Below are 13,646 nucleotides of genomic sequence, written 5' to 3'. Positions count from 1 at the left end.
TGATGGACCTCCAAAATCTGATACAATTGCACAATAGCTTGAGAAACTGCAACAACAAGTCGACGCATTAGAAACCAAAGGAACAAAGAAGTTGTACACAGATCAAGATTTATGTCCTAATCCATTTGACAAGAGCTTATACATGCCTCCCTTCCCTGAGCATTTTGAGGCACCTAATTTTGAGAAATATAAAGGGAATAGCAATCCAAAAGATCACATTCAAGCATTTTTTGCGGCGTGTACTGAAGTGAGTTATGAGGAAACATATTTAATGTGCTTATTTGCACGAAGTCTCATGGGACAAGCTATGGATTGGTATTCGCATCTACCAGGAAATATAAAGACTTGGTCAGAATTAGCTCAAAAGTTTATATCTCACTTCGCATTCAACATTGATAGTGACATGACCATGTTAGATTTATGCAACACCAAGCAAAAGCAAGGTGAACCATTAGTGACTTTCTTGCAACGATAGCGAAGTTTGTATAGTCGTTCTTCCCTGGATATACCTGAAGAACAACAAGTGAACTTGTTTATCCAAAATTTGATCCCAGAAATGATGTATGAACTCAAATTGAAAAGTCCTAGTACTATTGAGACACTCATTAAGAAAGGGATGAACATTGAAACTACTCTTGTAGCTAAAGGAGTCATTAAGCTCAATAAAGACAGTGACAACACAAACAATTCAGGGGACAGAAATAGATTTTGGTACAAAAACAAGAATGTCACTAATGATGGAGTTGTTGACACAAGAGCGGTGAATGCAAATCAACCCCTGTTCACAATCAAGAAATTGAGTGCTCCTAATATGTCAACTATGGAACAAAATCAAACACCAGCGAGCAATGTTACTCAACAGTCGCAATACCAATAGCATACTCAACAATATACTCAACAATATAATCAACAACAAGGTCAGCATAAAAACCAGCAATGAAGACCTTTCCGATCAAGGGATGGGCCTCCTCAACAATTTACGCCATTGGGAGAGCCTATTGAATTAGTAATGAAACAATTAATACAAGCAAAATTTATCAAGTTACCAGATATCAAGGCAGAACCATTGGTAAAGCCGCATTGGTGGAATGATAATGCATATTGTGAATACCATCGGTCAAAAGTACATAAAACTGCATCATGTTTTCAATTGAAACATATGATTCAAGACTTGTTAGAGCAAGGAGTAATTGACGTAGATCCACCCAATGTGACCTCTAACACTGATCATACAATTTTCAAAACTCCTTTGCTTGATCATGACAAAGGTAAAGCATCTTCTTCAAACTCTACCCAAATAGCAAATTATGCGAATACTGGTTATAACAATGTCATCAATTGTTTTTGAGCGTCAAATGAGTATGTTTCCACCCTAAGAATAAAGGGACAAGATCCTTCTTGCGCAGTAACCACTCGTCGAACCAAAATAGTCCTAAAAGGAGCTCCTGCAACTCCTCCCAAGTCAACTTCTACAAGTCAATATAATCTCCTAGATCATCTGGGAAAGACACCTGCACAAATATCGATCCTTGAGTTGTTAAAAATGTCCCCTATGCATCGCGCAGTCCTAGATAAAGCTTTAATTGAGTCCATTGTCCTGACATACATTGATGTTGACCAGTTTCAAGCCCGAATAGGACATCTAGCTATTTCCCAACACGTTGCATTTTCTGATAACGATATTTCACTTGATAAGCTCCCTCATAATGATCCTTTACATCTTGAAGTCTTTGTCCATAATTGCAAAATCTGACAAGTCTTGATAGATGGCGGAGCAGGTCTTAACATCTGCACCTTGAGAGTGGTCATTGGTCTTGGTTATATAGAAAATGATATTGATTCCTCCAGAAGAATAACAATCAAAGCATATGATGATGTTGAGTGCCCATCTAAAGGGATAATTACATTGCCTATCAGAGTTGGTCCAGTGATAGAAAACACTTTCCTGCAGGTCCTAGACCTCGATCTCCCTTACAATATGATTCTTGGCCGTCCGTGGATCCACGCAATGAAAGAAGTTCCATCCACTTATCATCAATTTTTAAAATATCCTTACAATGGAACTGAGATAACAATTCCAGGAGATCCTAATCCATTTCAATATTGTGCTACTCTAAAGGATTCCCCGCAGCAGCAAGTCCCAGTTAATAGAGAGGCCCACTCACATAGTTATGTGGATCCTAATGAATTGTTAGAAGCTGTCAAAGGTAAATTGAAGATACAGGACCAAGGATGAGGAGAGTATTCAATGGCTCAAACATTCCTCATTGGGAATTTACCAATATCTCCAAAATCACATGGCAAACCACATTTGTTGCAAAAGGAACCTAAGATAGTCATTCAATATCAGCCCCCCACTACATTTACAAGATGGGGTGAACTTGACAAAGAAAACTTGGATGACTATGTCATAGATTGGCTTTATAAGGATCAGACTGAGACCCCACCTATCAGGTTGCCAGTGGAATGGTACGACAAAGGATTTACTATGCTACAAAAGAAAGGATATGATGGCTGCAGTGGCTTAGGCCCTGACAAGAAAGGATGGCTAGAACCTATTATACCCAAGATGCGACCTCCAACTTTAGGGTTAGGTTTTGTACCATTGTGAATTGGACCCTCGTCTACCAAAATGACCACATGTAGAAAGGGGCATGACTCTAATGATGAAACAACACCTGAGGATACCCGACCCGAAACTGATTCCAATGAATGGGAGTGGAGTTCTTTTTCTTCTAGCTCCTATGCCCTTGACAATGTTTTCCTTGACCTTGATGATTTACCCATGGAAGACAAAAATGAAATAACTCCCCCTCCTACAACATGTCCTAATGCTTGGATAGAGTCATTCTGGGACCCAAGCTCCGAATTAGATGCAAGCAGTTCAAATAGTGATACCACGAATGTTCACATCTTTACCATTTCGGCCCTCTCTCTCCTTAAAACCGATGATGACATGCCCCTTGTTTATCCCCAACTTATCCAACATGACCAACAAGATCCACTCACATTGGACTATTTTCAAAATGACGAAGCAATTGTAGAATTCCTGGGACTACGAGAAGGCATACCACAAGGAGATCATAAGGCAGGATTTGCTATTGATCTAGATTCCACAGCATATTTTGGGGAGTCAACTCCATCTTACAGTCATCAAAATGAAAAAAGAAAAGAAAAAGTACAAAATCAAAAAGATAGGTCTTTGAGTGAAAACCGTAAGGCACTCTCTGATGATACAAAAGTAAAAATAAAAGACATACCTGTGGGTGAAAACCTCTCTGAGGCGCCCAAAGGTGGAAGAGTGGACATACCCCTATCAAGTCAAGATAAATCAACATTGCTTGTGGAAATGACTGAAGAAATCAATTTGGGTACACCTGACAACCCTAAGGTCATTCATTTCGCTGCTTCTTTATCAAAACAGGAAAAGATAGATTTTGTCAATTTCTTTCTTGAGAAGAAGATTAGCTTTGCGTGGTCCTATGTAGATATGCCTGGCCTTGATCCAGAATTAGTCCTTCATCACTTGCCATTAAAAGCAGATGCCAAGCCTATCAAACAGAAGCTTAAAGAGATGCATCCCCAGGTGGCTCTCTTGGTCAAGGTAGAACTAAAAAAATTATTAGACGTTGGCTTTATTAGACCCATCGATTATGCAGACTGGATTTCCAATTTGGTACTAGTTAGCAAGGTAACTCGGGGCATCAGAATCTGTATAGATTTTAGGGATCTCAATAAAGCATGCCCTGAAGATGATTTTCCACTACCAAATATCGACATCATAGTTGACATGACTGCTGGATATGAGATGCTCTCATTGATGGATGGTTTCTCTGGCTAACCAAATTCGCATTGCTCCTAAAGATCAACATAAGACTGCATTCACCTATGCTTGGGGTACCTATTGTTGGAATGTGATTCCCTTTGGTCTTAAAAATGCTAGCACAACATATCAAAGAGAGATGACGACAATTTTCCATGATTTCATGCATACTTTGATGGAGGACTATGTTGATGACTTATTATGCAAATATGTCACAAGAGATAGTCATCTAGCCATCCTAGGCCCAATCTTTGACCGAATGGAAACTTATAATCTTAGACTCAATCCAAAGAAGTGTGTCTTTGGTGTCACAGCTGGCAAATTACTAGGGTACATTGTTTCTCACAGAAGCATTGAAGTCGACCCTGCCAAGGTTAAAGCAATAATGGATATGCCTCCTCCTTCCAATCTCTGGCAACTAAGAAGTCTGCAAGGAAAGCTATAGTCAATCCGCCGCTTTATAGCTCAATTGGTAGACAAATGTCATCCATTCCAACATTTATTGCATAAAGGAGTTTTTTAAATGGACTGAGCAATGCCAATCAGCATTTCAAGCTCTTAAGGATTATTCTAATGCCTCCTATAGAAGGAAAGCCATTTATATTGTATATTTTTGCAATTGAAATGACACTAGGAGTTCTCTTGGCCCAATAGGATGAGAATGATAAAGAGAGAGCTATTTATTATATCAGCCGGACACTAGTGGGATATGAGTTGAATTATTCAACTATTGAACGTGCATGTTTAGCAGTAGTCTTTGCAACACAGAAGCTTCGACACTATATGTTAAGTCATTAGACATTGCTAGTTGCAAAAATTGATCCCTTGAAATACTTGCTTAGTAGAGCAGCTTTGACAGGTCACCTAGCAAAGTGGGTGATGATCCTCAGTGAGTTTGATATTGAGTACATGGAGCGAAAGGCAATAAAAGGACAAGTCATAGCAGATCAACTTGTAGAGGCTCCTATTTATGATGATCATCCCATGTTGACCGATTTTCCAGATGAATCAGTCTTTTCTCTTACATCTTCTAATGAATGGAAGTTATACTTTGATGTATCCCATACCAAGTTAAGATCCGGAGCAAGCATATTGTTTGTCACCCCTCAAGGTGATGCTATTCCAAAACCCTACAGAATAACTTTCTATTGTACCAATAACATTGCAGAATATGAAGCTCTGGTCACAGGACTCCGAGTAGCGGTCCACTAGAACATCACACATTTACAAGTCTATGGAGATTCTCAGTTAGTCATCCGTCAAGTGAATGATGACTATGAAACAAAAGATGAAAAGCTTATTCCCTACAAGCATATGGTAGATTTATTCAAAACAAAATTCATAGCTATCCATTTCAGTCAAGTTCCAAGAATTCAAAACAAGTCGGCAGATGTGATGGCTACGATTGCTTCCATGTTGAATATTCCCCACAATATGGACAAATGTGAATTTTGGGTCGAACAATTGCTTGTCCCTTCTTTTGAATTTCCAACAACAGATGTGATGTGTGTTCTTGTTGGCCCTAACTCCCCGTGGTACAATGACGTCTATCAATATTTGAAATCCCAAACCTTACCACCTAACCTTTCCGCTAACCAACGCCGAGCCTTCATCCGACAGACAACCAAATATGTCATCATTGCCAACATCCTTTACCTTCATTCCTTTGACCATACCCTCCTCAGGTGTTTGGATTCTGACGAAGAACAAACGACTTTACATGAGGTTCATGATGGTATATGTGGGGGCCATTTCAATGGTCTTAGCTTAGCCAAAAAGTTGATTCGTGCTGGGTATTATTGGCGTACTCTGGAGAAGGATGTTCATGATTTTGTTAAGAAGTGCTACAAATGCTAGATCCATGGAAACTACATTCATGCACCAGCCCAAGAGCTTTATTCTGTCATATCTCCGTGGCCCTTTTCTCAATGGGGATTGGATCTTATTGGCAAGATTCACCCGACATCTGCAAATGGACACAAGTTCATCATTATAGCCACAGAGTATTTTACAAAGTGGATCGAGGCTATCCCCATGACCTATATCACCGGTGTGCAAATTTCAAAATTCCTACTGAATTATATCATATGCCGATATGGGGTTCCCCTTGCCATAGTCATAGATAATGGCCGTCCCTTGAAGAATAAAGATGTCAAGGAACTCTGTGAAAAGTTTCATATCCAACACCATTTCTACAGTCCATACTATCCACAGGGTAATGGTCAAGCCGAAGCATCAAATAAAACCATTATCAAGATCCTGAAAAAGGTTGTCAATGACGCTGGTCGAGATTGGCATGTACAGTTGAATCTAGCACTATGGGCTTATCGCACTTCTATCCGCACACCTACTGGAGCAACACCTTATTCTTTGGTGTATGTTGCGGAAGCCATTTTACCCTTGGAAGTGGAGATTCCTTCTTTGCATGTTTCCTTGCAACATCTAATTGATGATAAAACACACAGAGTCTCTCGGTTGCATCAGCTTGAGATGTTAGATGAGAAGCGTCAGACAGCTCTGACACATTTGCAAGCATATCAAAATTGTCTCCGTCGCTCTTATAATAAGAAGGTCAAAGGGTGACACTTCGAAGTGGGAGATCTGGTTTTAAAGGCAAACCCAAGAATGCACAATCTACTGATGTCATCAAAGGCAAGTTTGAACCTAATTGGGTTGGGTCTTTTATAGTGACTGCAGCCTATGGCTCGGGGGAATATCAGCTTGCCACTCCAGAAGGTGAACCTTTGTCAGATCCTATAAATAGCATGCACCTTTGCAAGTACTGGGCATAATTTTCCATCAGCAGTTCTTCAAATATGATCCTGAAAAAATACAAAAAAAATCAAAAAGCTCAAAAAAAAATATACAAAAAAAAGTGAAAAAAGTGAAAAACAAAGAAAAAGAACAAAAAAGTAAAGAAAAATGATTCACCCTCTAGTGAAAACCTGGCAAACAGGCGCTTTGGGCAAGTACCATGGTGAAAACTTGGCAATCAGGCGCCATGTGTAACGAGATCATTGCTCTGTCATCTATCACGACCTCTAGCTATGCTTTTTCTCTACAGGTTTATCATGTCTATCTTTGTCCTAACCCAATGTGCTGTTCCAGGCCTGTGATTGGTCAACATCATTGTCTTGCATACTCCGGTTTCTTGTGCATATGTTTCAGTCCTGGTCTCTATATATGTCTTTCTGATGTGCATTGGGTGTGTTCCCCTTGTCATGATCAATCACTGGAAATTGAAAAATGTCCTCAAATAATCCAAAAAATTTGAAAAATGTCCTGAAAAAATCCCTAAAAATAAAAAAATGTCTTGAAAAAATCCCTAAAAATAAAAAAATGTCCTGAAAAAATCCCTAAACATCAAATAAAGTCCTAAAAAAATGAACACAAAAAAATTTGTAAAAACTCAACAAGCAAAACAAAAAAATATCCCCTTTGTGCATAAGACAGATCACTGAGCATCCCTCCAATGACATGCAATCACACATTGTGCTTTAATGGAATCATGCGTTCATAGATGAACTTTTTCAATCAAACCAGACATTCAAACTGATCACAATTGTCTTATCAATCGAACATCAGCATCAACATTATATGTCCTTGTCACATTATCATGGGTCTTATACAGGGTGCGGTATACTCAAAACCAGACTGTGTCCTGTCTTAGACGGGGTAACGCATTCCTTGAAACTAGACAGGATGATCGTCCTATCAACACATTCAACTTTTGACAATGAAGATCAAGATGTTTGTTTGACTTGTTGGAATTAGCGAGTCTTATCATTTATTGATTTATCTTTGATCATGTTCCTATGTTGCTCGATGATGTCACTGAGTGATTTAGAGTGACCGGGATGGTTCATGGTCCCTTTCTTTTTTGTTGTGATTGTTGTTTGTGGAATGTTTGTTACAAACTGGGGCAATGATATCATTGGGTGTCTGTGATAAGTATGTTCGCTTTGTGAACACTACACATACCTCGACCCTTGATGTATGCACCCTAGGATGCATCACTCATTCCTTGTGTGTGATGTGTCTGTCTTTTGCAAAAAGGGTTGCATTTCAGCTCTGGCCTTCAATCCCATGATGCTATGCATCCGTTTTGCTACATTAAATAAAGGTTCTCACCTACACAGTGCATTACTGAAAGCAAGTTTTTCTTTGTCTCTAACTGTCCTCTGTCTCATTTCTTCTTACTAACATTTCTTCTGTCAGTTCAGATAGTCAGTTCGGTCTAGTGCTTCGATTTCTCCAAACACATATGCTGCATCCTGCATTCATTGGTTAGTACATTTGCATTATATCAAACATCACATCAAGCATCATATCAAGTATTTTATCTATTTCATATTATAAATGCATCAAAAACACATAAAAATACATTCATACATGGTTCATAGGCCATCCATACATGGAAAATAACTATAAGTCATAACACATTGCATCCCATCATATCGATGCATATCATATCATATATCAAAATAATATCAGAGTACAAAATTGGACTATCTGTCCTAAGTATGGCCCATAGACTGACTACAAAATGTCAAACTACATATGTCTTTGTCATAAGGAGCACGTGCCTCTGTCACTGGGTGCTCCCTCTATCCTCCTCATCCCTGCCATGTCTCAAGGATGATGTCCCTCCTACCCCAGGTCCTGGCTGTGGTGATCTCATAGGTCCACTCACCCCCATGCTGCTCACTGACCTCCAAGAGCGTGCCCTACTCTTTGTCCTTGATCATGCCCGATATGATGCTGCTCTCTGCTCTGGTGGAACTGCACTCTCATATAGTGTCCTCCAATGGCGTATCTCCTCTCTGATCTCCACCAACATTTGTGCCATCTCACGTGCACTGGCATCCCTAATTGACCCAATGTACTCGGTGACTCTCCATTCTTCTTGCTGTGCCTGGGCTATTGTTGTATCTCGAGCCATTGTAAGTCTGGCTATCTCTGCTCTAAACTGATCATGCTCTATCCTCAAGATGGAATTCTATCTCTCTAATGTCACAATGTGATCATGCTGACTCGCTATGGTAGCCCTACACATCTCCATCTCCTCTATCCTAGTTGTCTCCGGCTCTATGGGTATATCCTGCAATGACTCCTGATCGGCTGAATCTGGCTCATAGTCATCATCCTCATCATCTATATCCTTGTCATCCCCCTCATCCTCTCCGTCCTCATCCTCATCTCTATCCTCATCATCTCCATCCTCCTCTCCAGCGAGTGGGAAGTCCTCATGTCTCCTAGGTACTGGAATATCAGGATCTATCAATGGCACTAGTCGTCATCGTGCAAATCATTGCTCATACTCCTCTGTCATCCCGACATCCACCACATTTTATCTCCAATCCCATTGACTCTACTGTAGCTGTGTGAAGTCAGCATATGCTATATGTGGCTGAATCATCCTCCCCCACTGACTCGTCTCTCTGTGAGATCGGGCAAAGTGTGCAGTCCCTCTAGGTACATCCTGCCTCTCTCCAAACTGTCGTCTGACTCTCTCTGGCAAGTACATCTCAATCACTCTCTAGTGATTCACTGGTCACCCAATTAGGTATCTCTCCTATCTACAATATGATATCTCATCACTATCATCTGACCATCCAGGGCAATCAAGATATGGCCTCCATGTGAACTCTCTCAATCTGTCTAGCTCATGTCGCCAATACAGTATGTATCCAAAAGGACCCTGTCTTAGTGCTCCCCCATAGCAGTACACATATGGTTGGTGTGGTAATACCTGTCTCTCTGTGATCGGTCGACATATGGCTATGTGCTCAAATGCCCATACCTGTAACAGTGTGACTCCACAGCTCAAAGTCTGCACCCCCTGATATGCTATCTGATGCAACTAAAAATATAGCATAGCAAGTACACATGGTCCCCATGCGTATACCATCCCCTCTGTTTCCATCCACTCTAGCACTCTTCCCCATCCAATAGGGAATCCATGTCCTCGTCTATCACCTGCTAGTAGGCATGCTATAACCACGGCTATCACCACATATCGTCGATCGTACTCTGATGTCATGGTCTCCCAGCCAATCTCCCTCTCTATGATATCCAGATCATCTGCGTTGCACTTAAATAATCTACACAAAGCATCTTTCCCTGTCACTGGGTCATACTCTATCATTTCTCCATGAATCGGAATGCGGAGGATACGCCATACATCCTCTAGTGTCACCGTCGCCTCTCCAGTCGCCAGATGGAATGAGGACGTCTCTGAATGCCATCGCTCTGCCAATGTGGTAAGCAGTCTTGTGTTTGCCCTAATCTCGGGCATGAATGTGATATAGTATATTCCAAGTCCTGCTAATGTATCTCTGTCCGTGCTCCTGAGTCTATGTCGTAACATGAAGCAGTCAGGACAATTCTCCCGCGTAATCAGGGGATACTGTCGACTCTGCATCACAATTGGGGCACATTTTGTCAGTTTTAGGGTTTTCTCCTACGACCTACATTTCCTTGTTTCATGTCCACATTAGGGTGTTTCTAATCTATTTTGATCTATCCTACCCTTATCCCCCTTTTCGGACCCTTCGCATGCTGTTTTTGACCAAAATTGAGTTCCCAGGGCACAACTGTGCCTGTGTGTTGTATCCTACACCTGTGTTGCATTAACTTGCACTTGTGTACCCTACATAAGCATAGGATACCCTACACAAGCGCAGGATGTACTCACATAGGCGCAGAAGTCACTTTCTGCATTTTCTGTGGGCCCCGCAATGTCCCACAAGCAAGTCAAAATCATAAAATTGACAATATGGGTTTGTGAGATACATATCATTGCTCCCGTGTCGTTTAGTCATCTGTAGGTGCATAGACATTCCCCGAGGTGATATGCCATTGGAATGTTTTCCATCTCTCTGCAAGTGTCCTTTTCCAGAGCAACAAATCCTCCTCTTTGGCTAGTGCAAATGAGCACTTTTCACTCTCTTTGTCTCATTTATAGATCTTTGTCAGTGCATAGATGGACATGCACCCTCTCCATCTTATGCTAGTCATGGTCTTTTGTACCTTCCATTGCTTGTCCTTCATGCATCCGATCTCCGATTGTCAGTTTGTTTGCTCCTATCATGTTCTATCATTATTGTCGATCAATTGGCCTCTTTTCTGGATGTTTTCGGCCAATTCCTCGAGGGGGCATGCATATGTCATTGTCATTGTCTGGGACATTTTCATTATTGTTCTTTAAAACAATGCTTGAAATTGCATTGTCTCAAAGAGGGGCAAAATGTAGACGTCTAAAACTGGTCAACGCTTGCAGAGTCATATTTTAACATTGGTGCATTGCCTTATTTTAGGTTTTTGTGTCGCATTAACATTTTTCCTATGTTGCGTACTTGGTCTTTATCATTTGTGAGCATTGAGTCCTTCTTCTGCATTCTTCATTTGTCTCACTTTCAAATTTGGTCTTGTCGATAACAATCTTCAGTCATGATTTTGATCGATCTTATCCTGTCGCATCAATGTGTGTGTTAATTTGTCATCATTTTGGACATCGTCAATCCTAATTAGGGTTTTGTCCTCTTTTCAATCTTGTCATCTTGTGATCGATTCATCATCGATCCTTGTCCTCTTTTCAATCTTGTCATCTTGCGATCGATTCATCATCAATCCTTGTCTTTTGATCAAATTGTCATCAATCTCATCATTTTGCGATCAATTTGTCATCAATCGTTGTCATTTTCAATCTTGTCATTTTGCGATCGATTTGACATCGATCGTCATCCTTCTCAATCATGACAATTTGGATCAATTTGTCATTGTTCCTTGTCAATTGGCGCATTTATTAATCAAATCACTTATCAGCATTGGTCCTTTGTCAGTCGGAATCATGATCAAATCGAATTGATATCAATTATCTTTTGTCAAGACCTAATTGTCATCCTTTCATCTTCTAGGGTTTCATGATTTATTCATTTAACTTTGTTTGTCATTTCTCCCTCTAGGTTAAATAGTTTATTTATCCTAAGTCTTCTCATCACAATTAAATGTTCATTAAAATTGGCTAACTAATTCCTCCCTCTTTGTGAATTAATTAATAAATGAAAAATTATTAATTAATTTACCTAATTTTCCAATTTACTAATTTCTCCTAATTCCTAATTTTCTAATTTTCATCAATTTTCTAACTTTCTAATTTCTAATTCATCTAATTTCTCCTATTTCCCCTAATTTCATGGGAATGACATAGCAATTTGTCATAGTTTGTCATAATTGACAATCAATCAATTTTGACATAGCAATTTGTCAGAAATTATCAATCAATCAATCTTGCATAGAAAGTGTCAATTTGTCATAATTTGTCATAATTGTCATTCTTGATTTGAAATTTCCTTTCAAATCTCTTCATGCTAATCTTGTCTTTTCTCCAATTTGTCTATAAATTGGATGAATTTCTTCAATCAAAGCCCCTGGTCAAATCAATTGCGCTTCTAGTACCCTTATGCTATCATGTCAATCTTGCTTTCATCTCATGCGTATGCACTTGTAGGTGAGATCCACAAACAAAAGCAATTTGAAGGAGAAAGAAGGACAATGGAGCCACATGAAGGAGACATCTGCATTTGGTTTGCTTAGATTCCATTTTAAATGTCTTGTTTTCATGTTTTCATTGAATGTTTTTAGGATTGTTATCACTGCATTTTAGTTTTCGTGATTGAGCTAGTGTAATATCCATTTGCTTTGATGATTTCCACATTTCCTATCTACACATCAATATTCCTCACAAGAACAATTAGCAATGGTTTGTTACTGATATGAATGATATGGAAAGAGACATCCTCACTAAATGGAACCTAATACATAAGGTCTACAAGAATAGGAGAGATAATATTGTCTGGCATTTTCCTGATTATGACTGGATAAAGGTAAATTTTGATGGGGCGGCTAAGGGGAATCCTGGGAAGGCTGGTGGTGGAGGAGTTATTAGAAATGCTCAAGGAATTTGCATTGCTTCTTTTTCTTCTCCTTTTGGGGTCCAAAATAACCATGTGGCTGAAGCTCTGGCAATGCTAAAGAGCCTCGAGCTAGCTCAGGAATTCAAATTAAAAAAAATTGGCTCGAAGGGGACTCTTTAAACATCATACAAGCCCTCAAAGGTACAAGCTCTGTTTCTTGGAATATTACTAACTTAGTTAAAAGTGCTAAATATTTGTTAAATAACTATGTTAGTATTAGCATAACTCATACCTTTAGAGAAGGCAATAAGGTTGTGGATATCCTAGCCAATGAAGGGGTCAATTTGGAGAAGGATGTCAAATACATTCCAGAAACTCACATTAAAAGGGAGGTTAAAGAGCAATTATACTTTGATCGTATCAATGGGTCAAGTTAATCTCATGATTACTTTTTGGGGAATTATTTCCAAAGATAGATTTTGGGGGCGGATTAATTGTCAGCTAATGAGTGTTTTTTGGCATTATTTCCATGATCATATGTGTGAGAAAGATTATAGTAATAATTGCTGGGTTTGTGCGGCCATAAGCATTAATTTCAAAACAACGAAAGAGTCTCTACACTGGAATTCCAAAAATAACAATTTTTTAGGGTTTCATCTGTGGACTGTGAATTGTAGCAGTGGGTATCTCTACTTGGAGCTCAAAATGGGTGGTAACCTAAACAGGAACGAGCCTCCAGGATGTGAAAATTGGAAGAGTGAATGAAAGGTCTGGAGAAGGCTCCATAGATATGACTTTACTGACTATATGGAAAAGCTTCACGGAAGCAAAAATTCTGTGTCTTATGGTTTTGCTAGAAGCTAGAGTAACAATAGAGTCACCTTGTTCAGGTAGATTTGGCAAAT

This window comes from Cryptomeria japonica, chromosome 4 (genome assembly GCF_030272615.1).
Source record: "Cryptomeria japonica chromosome 4, Sugi_1.0, whole genome shotgun sequence".
NCBI lineage: Eukaryota > Viridiplantae > Streptophyta > Pinopsida > Cupressales > Cupressaceae > Cryptomeria > Cryptomeria japonica.
This window is presented reverse-complemented; position numbering follows the sequence as displayed.